Raw genomic sequence first — 18,820 nt, forward strand, 5'->3', positions numbered from 1 at the left:
AACTTTGACAGATGAAAGAATCATGAGAAAAACAATAGCCAAACTTTGGAAAGAGCCAGGATGTCCATTGACAGATGAATGAATAAAGAAGAAGTGGTATATTTACACAATGGAATATTATGCAGCCATCAAAAGGAATGAAATCTTGCCATTTGCAATGACATGTTTGGAACTGGAGAGTGTTATGCTGAGCGAAATAAGTCAATCAGAGAAAGACATGTATCATATGACCTCACTGATATGAGGAATTCTTAATCTCAGGAAACAAACTGAGGGTTGGTGGAATGTTGGGGGGTGGGAGGGATGGGGTGGCTGAGTGATAGACATTGGGGTGGGTATGTGCTATGGTGGGTGCTGTGAATCATGTAAGACTGTTGAATCACAGATCTGTACCTCTGAAACAAATAGTACATTATATGTTAAAAAAAAAAAGAAGAAGATAGCAGGAGGGGAAGAATGAAGGAGGGGAAATCAGAGGGGGAAATGAACCATGAGAGACGATGGACTGAAAAACAGATTGAGGGTTCTAGAAGAGAGGTGGGTGTGAGGATGGGTTAGCTTGGTGATGGGTATTAAAGAGGGCCCGTTCTGCATGGAGCACTGGGTGTTATAGGCAAATAATGAATCATGGAACACTACATCAAAAACTAATGATGTAATGTATGGTGATTAACATGACATAATAAAAAAAAAAAAAATCATGGGAAAAAAGCCATGAATTCTATGTGCAGTATTCCCCTAGCACTGGAGTTCTGCCGTTCTCACTGACCGGTAAACTTGATCTTGGCGGGCTGCTCTTGCTGATCTTCTGGGGGAGGGGCCTGTTGCTGTGGTTCCCAAATATCTTTGCCAGAGGCAGAATTGCCCCATCCTTGCCATGGCCGGCTGAGTAATCTGCTCGGGTTTGCTCTCGGGAGCTTTTGTTCCCTGCAAGCTTTCTGTACAGCTTTGGAAGATGAGAATGAAAATGGCGGCCTCCCAATCTCCACCCTGGAGGAGCTGAGAACTCAGGGGCCCCACTCCTCAGTGAGCCCCCAGTCAGTCACTCCCGTCCTCCTGGTCTCCGGCTGCACTCCGTGCTCACCCGGCCTGTGTCGAGCATTCCACTCTCTGGCACACGACCCCTTGTGGAGTCTCCAAACCCAGCAGATCACTTTCGTGTGTTCCTGCACTGTTCCTCACGGGGGAGGAAGGGGAGTTTCCCTGTATCTGCTTCTTGTTGGGTCCCTGCTTCCAGAAAGTGGTCGCTTTTCTGTTCAGAGAGTTGTTGCTATTCTTTTCTGCAAACTCATGTTGATTTCGTAGGTGTTTAGAATAGTTTGATCCCTATTCAGCTGAATTCCTGGGACCAGAGGAAATCCAGGTCTCCTACTCTTTTGCTATCTTGCTCCACCCACCTAAGCCTTATGGTCTTATGTCAATGTATGCTCTAAATATCTTCTGTGTAGTATGTTAAAAGAAAAACAAAATAGCCAATAAAAAGCGAAGGATTAATTTCTCAGCAAACTGTAACTTTGGTTGGCGATATTCTGAAGTGCAAAACTTTGAAATCATTAGGTAATTTGTCTCAATATTTTATTGTGTTGTTGATAATCATTCTCATTTTATTATTTTTTTTCTATTGTCATGACTTAGCTGGAAGGTTAGATGTTTCATTTGGTCAGTCAAATTCTTTTCCAAGTATCTATTATGTCTCAGGCTTTCTGCTAAGTTTCTGGGATTCAGCATTATTAACCAACACAGTTGTCATTTACTGAGTGCACACTACACACCAAACATAGTGCTAAATTTTTGGCATACTATTCTCATTTTTTTATATAACAGATTTTATATTTTTAGAGAATATTTCAGCTCACCAGAACATTGAGGGGGAAAATACAGTTCCCATAGACATTACACATCCATGAATGTCATGTCGTTGGAATAATATAATAAGCATTTGGCTTTGTTCACTTGGTAATTTGTATTTAAGATTCCTCCAGGTCTTTTCATAGCTTGATAGTTTACTTATTTTTAGTGATGAATAATATTTCATTATCTGGATGTACAGTTTATTCACCCATTCACCTAAGGAAGAACATCTCATTTGCTTCCAAATTTCAGCAATTATTAACAAAGCTGCTTTAAAAAGTTCTGTGCAGGGGCACTTGGGTGGCTGAGTTGTTAAGCGTCTGCCTTCGGCTCAGGTCATGATCCCGGGGTTCTGGGATCGAGTCCCGCATCCGGCTCCCTGCTCAGCGGGGAGCCTGCTTCTCCCTCTGCCTCTGTCCCTACTTGTGTACACTCTCTCACTGTGTCAGTCTTTGTCAAATAAATAAAATCTTTAAAAAAAAAAGTTCTGTCCAGGTTTATATATGGATACAGTTTTCAACTCATTTGAAGAAATACTAAGGAGTGCAGATGCTGGATCTTATGGTAAGAATATGTTTATTTGTGTAAACAATGGCCAAATTATCTTTCAAAGTGGCCGTACCCTTGTGAATTTGCACCAACAGTGAATAGAGATTCCTATTGCTCCATATCCTCATCAGCATTGTTATTGTTTTGCATTTTCACCAATCTAATAGGTTTGTAGAGGTAGCTAATTGTTTTAATTTGCAAATCCCTAATGATACATGATGTTGAACATCTTTTCATATACCTATTTTCTACCCGTAACTTTCTTTGATAAATGTGTATCCAGATCTTTTCTCTATTTTTAATAGGATTGTTCATTTTCTTATTGTTGAGTTTTAAGACTTCTTTGTATATTTTGGATAATAGCTGTTATTAGATATGTCTTTTGCAAATATTTTCTCCCTGTCTGTGGCTTGTCTTCTCAGTCTCTTGATCATTTAGTTTTTATAACAATGCTGTAAAGTAGGTGTTATGATCCCTATTCTAAAGATAAGAAAAATTTGTCAGAGAGTTTTGAATAAATATCCTACCTCAGAGGGACTAAACAAACTTTCAGATAACTAGAATATATACACAAACTGTACTTAAAAAAAGTATTTGGCAAAAGTATTATTCTTAAATATGTACATATCATAGTCCTATTTATTTTTTAAAGGATTTTGTTTATTTATTTGTCAGAGAGAGAGAGAGAGAGCACAAGCAGAGGGAGAAGCAGGCAGAGGTTAAAACAGGCTCCTTGCTGAGTAAGGAGCCAATGGGGACTTGATCCCAGGACCCCAGGATCACAACCTGAGCCGAAGACAGATGCTTAACCTACTGAGTCACCCAGGTATCCCTGTATCCTTGTTTTAAAGGAAATTTTATGAAACCATTTAAGGATTTCTTGAAGTCAGTGCTATGATCAGTTTTATCTTAGACTTTATTATAGGGATGTCTTTAGAATCTGTTAAAGAGTAAGTCATTTATTCTATACTTAGCACCAAACCTGATGTGTATATGCATGCTACATATTTGTGTGTGTGTGCAGATCTCAATTGACAATATCTTGCTTTTGACATTGCACCAGCCTCTAGCCAGCCTCATAATCAGATTATCTTAACCTGCTGAGGATTAAAAAGATAGATAACCAAACTTGGGAATGGAGAACTTCACTATGAATATTTGTTATTATTAACAAAAGAGTTTTGCACAATTTATTTGGAATGCTCAGGTGCTGTTTTTTGTTTGTTTCTGTGTCCTTATTTTTTTATTTTTTTAAAAGATTTTTATTTATTTATTTGACAGAGAGAGAGATAGCGAGAGCAGGAACACAAGCAGGGGGTGTGGGAGAGGGAGAAGCAGGCTTCCTGCCGAGCAGGGAGCCCGATGTGGGACTCGATCCCAGGACCCTGGGATCATGACCTGAGCCGAAGGCAGACGCTTAACGACTGAGCCACCCAGGTGCCCGTTTCTGTGTCCTTAATAGTGTTTATAATGGATAAGTAATTGCCAGTTAAATGTGGTGTTATTATGAATTTCTTATGCTTTGGGTGCCTGTGTGTATAATTTATTTGCAAGTATATACTTAGACATATGTGTATAAATATAATTAACACATTGCTCATATTGAAATCATTACTTATCTCAAGCATTAACATTTTTTGAAGAGTATTAAGCATGCTACTCCCCATCATGAAATTACACATGCCACATTTTAGAATTCTTATAAATTCTTACTCTTACTGCAAATATTAAGATTCGGGGACAATATGGTTATTAAATATCTTCCAGTGCTATTACCTGCCTACTTACATGATATTGCAAAGAAGAATTATAATGTAGCCTGGGGTTGGATAAAAAGTATATTCCTTTATAAGAATGAATTATCAGAACCAGCCCATTATTTTCAGCTGAAGTCTTTGATCTGAGACTGTGACCTTGTAAGATTTCAATTTTGTAACCCTAACCTTCTTTTCATCATGTTCTAAGTGAGGTCTATAATATCTTAGCTACATCAAAGCAAAAATAAAAAAGTTCATATATAATAAAAATTACCAAAAACACCATTTAAATCAGTCTCCTATGAAAATAATAGAGTTTAAGATTTTTATAAAGAAGCAAGAGGAGAAGTCTAATTTGTCTTTATTACTTCAAATACCATGTGTCCTTAGTTAATAGTCCTTCAAAACCAAATCCCTTAGGGGGGAAAAAAATCCTATAAGTATATCAAAGAGTAAAATGTTGGTAATGTCCAAAGTACTAAGTTCCAGCACTCGTCTTGGTTTCTGTAAGCAAACCATTTCAAAGCTTTTAAAGAATTATTTTTTTATTTGAGAGAGAGAGTTGGGGGAAGGGCAGAGAGCAAAGGAGTGAGAATCTCCAGCTGACCACACTGAGCGCAGAGCCTGAAGCAGGGCTCAGACTCATGACCCTGAGATCATGACCTGAGCTTAAATCAGGAGTGGGATGATTAACTGACTGTTCCACCCAGTCACCCCCAATTTTTTTAAGATTTATTTACTTATTTTAGAGAGAGAAAAAAGAGAGAGTCAAAGCTTTTATTTAGATTGCTAATTCCTTCCACTAATTAATGACATGGTATCTGAGTAAAAATTTTCTCATGTTGTTGTGTATAGTTTCCAACTATAAAAACAGGTAAGCAGCTTACTAGCAAATTCATTTATGATGGAAGCTCAAGGCTGTTGATTGCTTTGTTTGTTTCTCTAAATTAAAGGTACAGAATTTTCTTTTGCATTTTTGAAAAAAATTATAAATTTGCTAAAGGAATTGCATATTTACTAACTACAAACCATTATTTTGTGTTTAAGAAAAAATGAAGATGGGGAAAGTTTTAAGTGAAGGCAGGAGCTTGGATAGAGTCCATATTGAACATTCATTTCCTCATAAAGGAGAAATTGTGGCTAGGAGTACAACTAAGCAAAAACACAAAAAGTATTGAGCACATTAAAAGTGGCATTTTTTTTTCCCCTCTTGTCACAGAGATAGAAAGTGTTATGCACTAAATGTTGAAATGCCTATGTTGAAACCCTATCCTTCGATGTGATGGTATTAGTAGGGGTCTTCTGGAGTTAATTAGGGTTAGATGCATTATAGGGGTGGGGCTATCATGAATGAGGTTAGTACCCTTACATGAGTCATGAGAGAGTTTGCTTTCTCTGCTCTCCACCATGTGAAAATACAACAATGTTGGCCCTCTGCAGTTAAGAGGGCTCTCACCAGAACCCACCCCACCGTGCTGGCCCTCTGATCTTGGACTTCGAGCTTCCAGAACAGTGAGAAATAAACTACTGTTGTTTATAAACCAGCCAGTTTATGGTATTTTGTTACAGCAGCCGGAGCTAAGATAGAAAGTAAAAGACCTTGAATTTACCTTCAAGGAGTTAAGAATTTCTCTCATTCCAGATAAGCAATAAAGCAGTTAGAAAGAACCTAGTGAGATTATAGTGGTCAACTTCCCCAGATTGCGACATCAGTAAACTACAAACTTTCTTATATTCTTTAAACAGGAAACACAGGAGTTTATTACACAGTGTGAGAGAAGTCTCTAAAATCTAAAAGGAAACTGCCATTACATATATTCATGAAAATGATCAGTTTCACATATTTTGTCTCAGATTATCAGCTGGAGCATTGGTGTGAGAGCAAGGGAGGGAAATTGGTGGGGGAGACGAACCATTAGAGATAATGGACTCTGAGAAATAGACTGAGGTTTCTAGAGGGGAGGGGGGTGGGGGGATGGGTTAGCCTGGTGATGGGTATTAAAGAGGGCACATACTGAATGGAGCACTGGGTGTTATACGCCAACAATGAATTATGGAACACTACATCAAAAACTAATGATGTAATGTATGGTGATTAATATAATATAATAAAAAAAATTCAGATATAGGAAGTGTGGGGAGAGAGCAAAGGGCTTCAAACCAAGTCAGTATATAGTATGACAAGGAAATACTGGTAATAAAGCAGATAATCTTAAAGCAGGTATAATTAAAAAATAGAAAAACAATATATCATTGCTGTTATAAATAATGTGAAATCTATATTGCCATAATAATTTTCAAAGCTTATTCTCATATAGTACCAATGGATTTTTTACATGTGAGTTAATGGTTTGATGATAATAAAAGTATAAGACTTAACTATTCCAGTTATTAGAATGACCATGGGCATATTATTTAACTTTCCTTTAGACTCAGTTTCCTTACTGAGTTTCATTACAATGGAAGTAGTAATGCTTAACTCATAGTATTTTTGTGAAGAAGAATTATTTGTATAATTTCAACTAAATCACCCACATAAATAATTTATACACACAGAAAATTTATTCATGTTTACAAATATTTAATAATAATTTATAAGTGAAACATTTATAATTATATATCATGCATTTATGTGTAAATGTATACATATATTCCCTTATATACAAAGTATATATTATTTATTAATATTATAATGATATTTTTAAATTACATATATTGCCTATTGTATATAATCCATTATAAGTGTAAACATAAACATTATTTATGTTTTAGTTAATTATATGTAATTTCTATTAATTCATTCTAATAAATTCCTGTCAAAATATGTATGTATATGACTGCATTTTGAAAAATGTGATATACTAGAGAAATTTGTAATACTGTTACATTATTGTATTTACTGGATTTTTGTGACACAGATCTCCCATTATTATCCACAGTTTACAAATGAGGCTGAAAATATTTTTAGAGATTCTAAACAGCATTTACATATCCATTCAGTGGATATACAGCAAAGCCAGGACACACATCTAGTTATTCTAATTCCAGTCCCAGGTAGAGGTAGCAAGTTGGAAATAGCTTTGCCATGTTAGGAAATCACTGCTTCCACATATTTTACATCTTCTAGCAATATGTGAGAATACACCTTTTATACTTAAGTTTAATGTGTTTCTGCATGTGCAATACCCAGTTTTGGCAGTCTTTCCTCATTATGTGCCTGAAAAATTACCATTTATCTTTCAAGACCAAGCTCACATTATGTTAACAGAATTCTGTTTCACCATCTGAAAGATAAGACAATGTAATTAAACAATTAAAATACCTAGGTAAAACAGATAGGTGTTATCCATTAACATGTATTTGAGTCATCTTTTCCATTATTTATTTATATACATTTATAAATTTATATTATTTATATTATGTATATATAATGGAAAGAAATGGGAAAAATAACTTATAGAAACACCACACATAAATAAACCACTCTTTGTGGCAATTTTTATTCCAAACTTTTCCTCAAATGATTTTCTTTGAGCAGTATTTTGGAAAACTAGTTGTGATTATATTGATTTTTATCTTGTTTCTTTATAGTCCTTTAATCATTTTCAATATAATAATAACGTTTTCAAACATACCTTTTGGAAATTTAGATTTTGAAAAAATTTTATTAACATAAATAGTGCTTTAATAAACATTTTTATATATAGATCTTTTCCGGCAGACGGTATTATTTTTAGATTTGATTCTTAGAATAACTGAATTAAATGGATTAACTTTATTCAATAGTGGAAAAGACTTCCAGACAAGTAATATAAAAGTGTAAAGCGATAGCAACAGAGAATTAGAACATAGGAAGGGATGTGGCTGGTGTTCAAATGGGGTACATAAATCCTCCCTTAAAGAGTTAATAAAATTCAAAGCTTTGGAAGAAAAAAAATCCTAGTATTAATATTATAATACAAACAAACAAGTGTAACCAAACTTACATGAGTTCCCTCCTTGGTGAGTTGCAAATAGAAACTAGACGAGGTAGAGTTGTCACAGAAAGTAAAAGTTATTTTCAGCAAATAAGAATCACCAGGAATAACTTGTAAAGCTGTGACTCCCTGAGCAAGGGTGGATGGGTTCCTTTTATTTAAGGTGAGGATGAGTATTTTAAAAGGGGATCTCTGTCATTGTATGTAGAGGTGGTCATAAGGTTGTGCATGATTCTTAGGGAAACATGCCTGTACATGCATTTCATGTTATGTAAATGAGGCTTATGCTCCTCTTTGGGCAGAGATTTTAGTATTATAGTGAGGCAAAGGTAGTTCTTGGTCACTTCATGGTCCATCTGCTTAGGTGTGAGTCAGGGGTTAAGCTCAGACTGGTCTAAGTGGTCTAGGATCCCTGGAGGTCTTGTCAGGGTTGTTTCCATCACTCAAGCGGTGGCATTGGTTTCCACCTGCCTGAGTTAAAAGATAAGCTGGAAAGAACTTAAGGAAAAATGGGACAAAGGTCAGTGAGTACAAGCAGGTGGGCAGTAAAAGCCAGATCTTGGGGTTTAGCTGGTGACAGAGGCATCAACAACAATGTTATCTACAGGTAGAATTAGCTCCTCCCACACCCCCTTCCCCAGGACTTGATTTATGTTTCTATTTTGAAATATTTTTAATATTTTGCTAATGGGCTTTATAGGAGGGTTATATCAAATTGTATTTACTGTTATAATTCATGTTTTATTTCAACAAATATTTATTGAGATCTTAATTATGTTCAATTCTGAGAATTAACTGATAAACAAGGAAGACATGACTCTTTCCATCTCCTACTGAGAAAGAAGGACTAAAGCATGGGAATTAGCACACATATATGATGATCATGATGTTATTAGATCACAAGGAAACAAGTGGTAGGAAGAAATAGCCTTTCTGATGAGGTGACAATTTAATTTGAGACTTTAGTGTGAGAAGGACCTATCTGGTCATGGAAAGAGAAGGAAAGAGTTTTCATTCAGAAGAAGTGGGAAAAAAGTCTTAAGTCAGTACCCAAAGAAAAGACAGTATAGCTGGAATAGAGGGAGAAAGAACAAAATTGATGGAAATAAGAAGGGACCTTCTAGGCTACTGAAAAGAGTTTGGATAGCATTTTCGTGCAGAGGATGAAGAATGATCTTTTAGCAGGGAAATGACTTGATTCAGATGACATTTTGATCACTCTTGAATTGTTACGTGAAAACAGATGAGATGGATGAAAGAGAACTGGAGATTAAAATCAAGAAGCTAACCTACACAAAGTTGCCAGTGAGGAAGAAAATGCAAATGATAGGACTTATCATTTATGTGGAGTTTGAAGGAAAGGGAGAAACAAAGAGTTTGTGGGTAAAAGGAAAGTTCCTTTGAAGGCAAGTGAATGTCGAGATATGCTAGTGGCACACCAGAAGTGCTATCTTGTCCAGTTACTTCTCACAACTGCAAGTGTGAGTTTAGATTTTTAGAAGCAAGTTCTGAATAAAAGATGTAAAACTAATATAGAAATTCTATAGGAATATATGAGATCAGTTTCTATAGAGAATTTATAAAGAGGAGATAGCCCAGAATATATCCCTCAGGAAGATTAACACTTAGAAGACTGCTTATGAGCATCCCTGCTGTTCTGTTGCTATTAAAAAATTACTAAAAAAAACTACATCTCATTTTAATTTGCATTTCTTTGATTTTTTTTCGGTTGAATATACTGCATTCACTGTATGGTATTTAAAATCATTTTGACATAAATAGCGAATATTTATGATTAAAACAATATTTTTCCTAAAAGAAAAAAATAGTGCAATATTGTATAATTTTAAATGGAGTAGAATCCAGCTAACAAGTTTTTTAACACTAACTTCCAGAACTTCTTCAGGACAACGTGGTGAACATACGAATGGTTTAGCAAATGAAGTACCAGGTGTAGGAGTTTGTTTTTTTAGAGCCACGTGAATATATCACAGTGCTGAGCCAAAACGGTAAATAGGCATGCTTTGATTTTCAATTCCCCCTACTTCTCATTTGGTCTTTTTCTATAGGTAGCACGACATGCTACCATATTTCTAAAACCCGGTTACATATACTCTAACACATTAATTTTACTTAAAAATAGGAAAATATTAAAAAATAGGAAAATATAAAGAGCCATAAGTTATAGAAGAGAATGCTAAGTGTTTTATTAACTTTTAAAGCTAACACCTGCATTTTAATCTGGAATGCTATATTTTAACAGTAATGCTGATAGAATAATCGGATAAATACATGTAATATGGGAAAGTAATAAATTATCCTACTCCAAGGCATTAGTGAGTACAAAATGAGTGATTCTAATCATGAGAATTTCAGATACAATGAAAATGTAAGAAATATTTTAGTTCTTTCAGGTTGTGAAAAGATTCAGTGTCACTAAAACTAGGGGGAATATATATTTTGTTTTTTATTTCTTTTTATAAATATAGACTCATCTTTCATTTTTTTTCTTTATGGTTTTTGCTTTAAAAAATGCTCCGACTTTTAGAGTATATAATTAATTACCTAACTTTCCTTCCCATATGTTTTCAGGTAAGTGAGTAGCATTGAACTTAAGAAGTTTATAATCCCTGCTGCCATAAAGGTTCTTCCTAAATTTTGCTATTTTATAGATACTGAGCACATTTTTTTAACCTCAAAGTGAAATATTGTAGTGTGAGAAGGAATATCCATGTTCTATTAGCAGTTTTGGCAATATAGTAAATATATGTAATATTGGTATTTTCAGTGTATCCTGCTAATATATAAAATGGATCTGAATATAGGAAATGAGGAGTCTTCTAGAAAATTCATGGTATATTGGTATATGGTATACAGTTGCAATGTCATTATTTACAGGTCTCGAGTAATACTTCAGTCTTGGTTTGTTTACTACCTCTCAAAGTCTTGCCCAATTCCTCTGGCTCATCCTGGGGACTTGGGAAATTCAGACCTTATCAACTAGGTCCCTATGCTTGGCTGGTCAGAAATGCAGACACTCCCTATGATGTTCGTTTAATTTGTAAACCTGTTCTTTCCCAGCTGCTAGTCTTTACTATTGTGACTTAAATTTTGCTTACTTGGTAGCTATCCTAGCTAATACCTCCCGAAGGGATTTCATATTTCTATTCCCCACCTCCAGCTTATTTGAGGGTTTGGGTTTAGTTAGTTCGAATTTTTGTAAAAAAAAAAAAAAAAGTTTAGAAATAGAGATAAAGGCTATATAGCAAACATACCTTATATTTAGAGTTTGGTTTACATAGAAAAGAAACATAAATTTGACTTTATTAATACATTCAAGCAATATTGGATTCAAGTCCCAACTGGTATGATGTAGTATTGGCAAATCTCTGCAATTCCCACAGATTGTTAGGTCTGGGTTCTCTCTAAAAGTTTTTCTACCTCTAAATATCTGTGTCTCCTTGTTTCACGTGACAATTAGTTTCTGTAAGAGACTTGTATATAGACTCAAATAAGTCAAGGAAATGATTTGTGAATACAAATATAATACATTTTCATATATGTATTAAAAATAACAAAATTCTTTTGTCAAAATCAACATAATGACAATCAGGAAAAAAATAAAATTCTCATTGCTAGGAAAGCAAGGAAGATAAGGAAAAAAAAAAACTTGCGGAGGCTAAGAGATCACCATGATTAAAAAAGTAATCTAAGGGGCGCCTTGGTGGCTCAGTCAGTTAAGCGGCTGCCTTCGGCTCAGGTCATGATCCCAGGATCCTGGGATCGAGCCCCACATCGGGCTCCCTGCTCAGCGGGGAGTCTGCTTCTCCCTCTGCCTCTCCCCCCACTCGTTCTCTCAATCTCACTCTCCTGCTCTCTCAAATAAATAAAATCTTAAAAAAATAATAATCTAAAAAATTATTGCAAAATATATTTTGTGCTGAAGCAAAGGAAGGGACATGTAGAGGATATGAAATGAATGTAGGAAGCTTGAGAACTGAAGAGACTCTATAGAAACCTTTTGATGTTGGCATTTCAGGAGCCTTTAATTTGAGCTTTGCAGTTTAAATATAAGTTAAATCTTCCTCAGGGAGTGAGAGATAGGATTAAAATCTAGGGCATGGCCAAGTTGTGAAGACCAATAGTAAATGTCCTCTATAAAGCCAAGATTAAAGGTCAGCCCTCACAATGAGTGTGGGGTGAACAAGAAATGAAGCCATTGCTCAGAGAGTTCCTGTGAGGAAACTTACATGTCTTGACATTGGCCATTGGGTAGAGTGGAGGAGACAGGTCTGCAATAAGAATTTATGACCCAAGCCAAATTTGATTTTTAGCTCGTATTTACGTTATATCTATATGGAAAATGATTTAAAGTGGTCTCATGTTGGTGGTATACATATGAGATTGGCAGAAGTAAGTATAAATGTTCTTGAGGGAATTGCATATTTAACCCAGGCTTCAAAATAAAAAAGTAGAATCAAACACAGTGGATCTCAGTTAATAGATAAATAGCACCCACATCCAGGCACATAAGCAAATCAGAAAAATAGAAAGAGAAGATCGTAATAGTAGCCAGAAGAACATGCAGGTATCTTTCAAACGGCATTTAGTTACCCTATTAAATTATTTTTCAACACTTTTCAACAATGAAAATTGGAAAACCTTAGAATTGTATCTTAAATGTGCTAAGAAACTCACCTACACACACGCACACACACAAACACACACACACACGCAAACACACACAAACACACACAAATAGGCAACCTAGAATTCCATGCTCTAGTCGTATTGTTTCCACGTGAACTGAGGAGACCCCAGGTCCTGGAGTCTTCACCCTCACTGAGCCTGGCCTGAAAAAGTTGCCTAAGGTTTGTGGTCTTGTCATGAGAATGAATTCAAAGAGAGACCAGCAGCACAGCAGACAAGACACACAAGCAGTAACATTTACTAAAGTGAAAAGTACACTCTCAAATTTGAGATGGGGCCAGCTCAAGAGAAAGAGAGAGAGAGAGATCTGCATGCCCTGGATTTTGGTTTTCCATATTTTATTGACGGTTGTTAACTAGACAGTGGGATATTTATTACCTGGGGTGGAAAATAGGGTTTTGTGCTATTTTCTACTAATTTGGTCACGGGCTTCCTTCCTGTCATGACATCTGCCATCTTGGACCTGTCTTGGTTGACCTGGCTTCTTCTTTTTTTTTTTGATTTTTTATTGTTATGTTAATCACCATACATTACATCATTAGTTTTTGATGCAGTGTTCCATGATTCATTGTTTCTTCATAACACCCAGTGCTCCATGCAGAACGTGCCCTCTTTAATACCCATCACCCGGCTAACCCATCCTCCCACCCCCTCCCCTTTAGAACCCTCAATTTGTTTTTCAGAGTCCATCGTCTCTCATGGTTCATTTCCCCCTCCGATTTCCCCCCATCTGGCTTCTTGTGGTTTGCTGCCAGGACAGTCTCTGGAGCTTCCACATAGCTGGCCATGACTTCCTCATTGCTGACCTCCAGATATCCCAGACAAGCCTGAAGTTACATTGTTCCCAGATTCCCTTCCCTGTCTTCCGAGCGGCAACCATCCTTCACTACTTGAAATCTTTCCTTTTTCTACACAAAGTAAATCCAAAATGTCATGAGGGCTGCAGAAGACTACAACAATGCACCAAACAGATATCTACATAAGCATTTTTATGAAAAAAAGTAATTATCAGCAACAATTTTGTATTTCTTGAATAAAATGAAATACATGTTTTTAGAAAAAAAATACAACAAAACGTTGAGGGACCAGCATTTTCAAAAACATAGGCTTGTGATTCATAAACCTTCCTTTTAAACTTAATGACTTTAACAAATTCTAAGTAGATGATAGATTTTACGCAATAGTAATAGCTGTAGAATATTGAAATGCATATGAGTTTCACTGATATAATTCTTTAGCAGACAATGGTTAAAATTAAGGTAAAATTGGTTCTAAAATAAAACATCTATTTTAGAAAACTAAGATTTATTGTGTTTGGAAACTCATGATCTGAGTTTTGGGAAAAGCAGCTTTATATTTTACTAAAAAGGACTATTATCTAAGAACAATCATTTATATAGCTTCTGATTTGGCAGTGAGCCAGTGATATCATTATGAAAGACAAAGAAGCGAAGCTTTTCAAGCTTTTTAATTTAGAAAAACAGATTTTGTTTTATTCTTCTATTTTCTATAATATGTTTAAAAGAGAGGATAGGATTAATTTTATAAGGTGAAGACAACAAAGAAAAATTCACTGTCACATCCATCAACCACAGTTGCCTAGAGCATTATTTGCTTCCTTCATGAAGAAAAATACGTTCTTGTATTCAAACTGCTCATTCTAGAATCTTCTCCACTGCAACAGGTATAGATGAAAAAGCTGTTTTCCTAGCAGTCCTGAAGTTACAAATGCAATTTGAGTTTAGTGATTGAGACCCCATGTTCTTTTTTTAATGTAACTCTGCAAAGCCTAGAGCTTTTTATGTGACTGGTTTTGATTAAGTATAAATCTGTAATTGTACGTGTTGTCCTTTGTCATCAAGATACCACTAGCATCCTCACTGCTTGGTTTCCTTGTAAAAAATCCCCAGATTGGGCACCTGGGTGGCTCAGTTGGTTAAGCGACTGCCTTCAGCTCAGGTCATGATCCTGGAGTCCCAGGATCGAGTCCCGCATCGGGCTCCCTGCTCAGCAGGGAGTCTGCTTCTCCCTCTGACCCTCTTCTCTCTCATGCTCTCTATCTCTCATTCACTTTCTCTCAAATAAATAAATAAAATCTTTAAAAAAAATCCCCAGATTTCTGTCATACCAGGGTTCTGTAATAAACATTCTAGATTATGTAGCCTGAAGAATGCCTGCCTCAAAATTCCCTGAATAATTGGTTTACATTGCAAATTTCTTAGTTGCGTCCATAACCTACCCACTCAAATGTCTCTCTGATGGGAATTCACATTTTAGCAAGCTTCTCTATAATTCTTATACATATAGAAATTTGAGAACCAGATTTTTAAAAGTATGAAGAGAGTTGAAAGCAGCTCTTTCTAAGGACAAGATAATGGACTTTTAAAGTCTCAAAGACTAAGATTTTGTCCTAGGAGGAAATTACAGTGTGCTCTTGCAGTATAGTAGCTATGCGACCCTAAGTACATCCCTTGATCTCGCTGAGCAATAGAAAGACAGGTAGATAGATAGATAGCTGCATATATAGATATAGATATAGATATAGATATATAAGCTGCATATATATATATATATATATATATAGAGAGAGAGAGAGAGAGAGAGAGAGTTTAAAACATGTTCTTATTATTTAAACTCTGGTTTTGATTTTTTTTTTTTTGAAGAACCCATGGTTATCTGAGTAGTCATATAATCTATTCTCTTTACTTTCATAAACCCTCTTCTCATTTCTAATTATGAGGCTGCTCAGTTCATGGGGTTAAAAATGAAACCCTTTCCCATCTTTGCCTGCCCATCATCTCATTTGAAGAACGGTTTATGGAAACTTAATGGTCTTTTTTGCAAAACACTAGGAAAGATTTGAGCCTATCCTGTCACTTAGACACCTAATTATACCATTACATGCTGCAATTACAATTAAAGATTTTTAGCTGATGAAAGGCATGTTCACTGCATTCTCATTACCTGATATTTCCTTGCCAACACTCAAGAGTATCATGATTTTGATGAAACAAAAACAACTCAAGGAGCTATATTTGCTCAGTAACATCAACAGAACCGTTCAGAAAGCCAGTTGCAATTCCCTTCAGCCCCACTGCTTTTTTCCACCAAGCCATTTAAAGCTGTAGTTTTCCTTAATACCTCACAGAACTTGTTGGCTGCCAAAATCATTAATAATTTCTGCTGATCCAGCATGATCTCTGTGAAACATCACAACCTGTTAGGTACATAGAGCAATTCTGGCAGTAAACCAGTTGGATCTGGTCTTCAGCTGACTCAGACCACATCAGTCAAATCAAATCAGTTAGTGCCAGCAGTGCCTGGCAAATACTGTGCTTGCCTTAAGTATCCATTATTTACAACACCCTCCTAACAATAGAAGAATCAGACAGACGGGTCAGGGCCAAAGGACACCCCCTTAACATTCTCTTCTTCTTTTTTGACTTATTGTTGTCTAGAATCACCCCTTGTCTTCCCAGCCCCATAAATGTCATCAAGACCAATCACCATTCTGATGTTTGGTCCATTTTAAATCATCCCTTCCAAGTAATTGCCTAATGTCAGAGTATGAATTTTTTAATAGTTAGAAACTTGAAATTTCCTATGGATTTACCTTCTTTGTGGATGTTTAATAATTAAAAAGTTCTCCATTGTATTAGTATGACCAGTTATGACTCTGCTCCAAGTAACAGAAAACCTGATCTAAAGTATCTTAAATGAAATGGTGATTTATTGTCCCAACTAAATGAAAAGTGCAAAGGCTTCAGGCATGGCAGAATATACAGATCAAAAACGTCACTGGGCTCTTGTTCCTTTCTCATGGTCTCTCAATTCTGCTTCGTTGCTTACCGACAGGTTTTCTCCCCTAAATTTGTGAAACAGCTGTACATGTCCTGGGATCTCACATCGGCTCAACTTCAAAAGCTGTGGGAAAGAGTGGCAGCCACTGTTTGAGCATCTGTGGCAAAGTTCGTATTGTAGTTCATTGGCTATATTTAGATCACATGCATGTTACTAAGCCCATCATTCTGGTGAAAAGAATGTGGTATTCTCATTTATCTTGAAAACACCATATATCTGCCTTTAGATCAGTTTTGATTATCCCCACTCCTACCATATGGGCTGAGAGTTGAGAGTTGAGACAGATTAAGAAGAAATCTAGGTTTAGTTACCAAGAATAGTGAAAACAATGATGAAAATATCTTGTCCTTATAGTTAAACAAAATTTACCTTCTTAGAGGTTTCTCTCATTAATCTGTTATTGATTCCTTGTATTCTACATAACAAAAGCTATGTCTCTTTTCTCTGCAATCTGCCAATTCTTGAAGCAACAACAATGTTCTTTCTTCAGCCTACAATATATTTAGGATGACTAGTTAATGCAACAGTATCACTTAAGTTTTAATGCAAATTTAAGTTAACAGAAGTTTAATATATAGATCAATGAATCTAATCCCTACAGGCATATTAGAATTACCTCATAGAACACTAAAAAAGTAAATATGTCTATGTATAAACCACACCAGATCATCTACTTCAGCTTTTGGGAGGATGCTGCACAGATATATGTATTTTTTTTTAAGATTTTATTCATTTGACAGAGAGAGAGCACAAACAGAGGGAGAGGCAGAGAGGGAGAAGCAGGCTCCCCTCTGAGCAGAGAGCTCGACATGGGGCTCGAGCCCAGGACCCTGGGATCATGACCTGAGCCGAAGGCAGATGCTTAACCCATTGAGCCACCCAGGTCCCCCCAGATATATGTATTTTTTAAAAGCTTCACAGCAATTCTCATGTAAGATTTTATTTATAAACCACTGATCTTTATAGACTAGGGAAAATTATAAATCTTTTATTCTTTATCTGGCCAAACAATAGCGAAAGAATTTTACCTCCTACTAACTGTCATATTTCAGAGGGAAGAGATAAGTATAACCTATTCATAGGGAAATGACCAGATTGAAACTGCTTTTTGAGAAACAGAAGTAACTGATCACATGGATAATAAGAGTAGCCAATAGTTAGAAGGAGAAAAAAAAAGTAAAACTATCTCAGGAGTTATTTCAGAAAATTATTAGAACTCATTTTTCCAGTGGAGCCTGGGTGGCTCAGTCGTGAAGTGTCTGCCTTCAGCTCAGGTCATGATCCCAGTTTCCTGGGATTGAGCCCTGCATCTGTCTCCCTGCTCAGCGGGGAGTCTGCTTCTCCCTCTAACTGCTGCTCCCCCTGCTTGTGTGTGCTTTCTCTCTCTCTCTCTGTCAAATAAATAAATAAAATCTTAAAAAAAAGAATTCATCTATCTATTTATTCATGAAATATTTAATGAATTCGAACTATATACCAGGCACTGAGCTGGATACTAGTATTAAAATGATGCGTAAACACAGTCATGGGGTCCACTGAAAAGCAGCTTACGGTCCAAGACTGAGACAGATATTACATAGTTAAGCTGTTTTTGCCTGCAGACCCCAAACCAAAGTGGTTTAATAATTAGAAAATTATTAACTTGAAACTGTTAGTGTACATGTAGGAAAGAAGTCGAAGTTAGATAAATAAATGGCTCAGGGACATCGGTAAATACCCAAAATCTTTCTCTTTACTCTGCCAGCATTGGTGTTGACTTCATCCTCAAATAAATTACAGACTGTTTACTTCAGTTTCAGAGACTAGATCCAAATACAAAATAACTAGAGGAAAAAGGAGACTGTTTTTCTTTTTATTTCCATCATGTAAGTGAAAACAAGAGTCCCAGAAGTCTCCCATCAATTTTTTTCTTACATCTCATTGGCCAGATTGAGGATACATAAAAATCCTTGCATCCATCATTGGGGAAGAGAGAAGGGATTATTATGAGTGGCCTAACTATATCTAGATTCATGTGGATGAACCAAACTGTCTGCCACAGATATTACTAAATTTCAGAAACAAAAAAATTATGAATGTTTGAAAGCCTCTACCAGGGACTTCTGATTTCTAGAA

This window comes from Zalophus californianus, chromosome 13 (assembly GCF_009762305.2).
Source record: "Zalophus californianus isolate mZalCal1 chromosome 13, mZalCal1.pri.v2, whole genome shotgun sequence".
Classification (NCBI taxonomy): Eukaryota; Metazoa; Chordata; class Mammalia; order Carnivora; family Otariidae; genus Zalophus; species Zalophus californianus.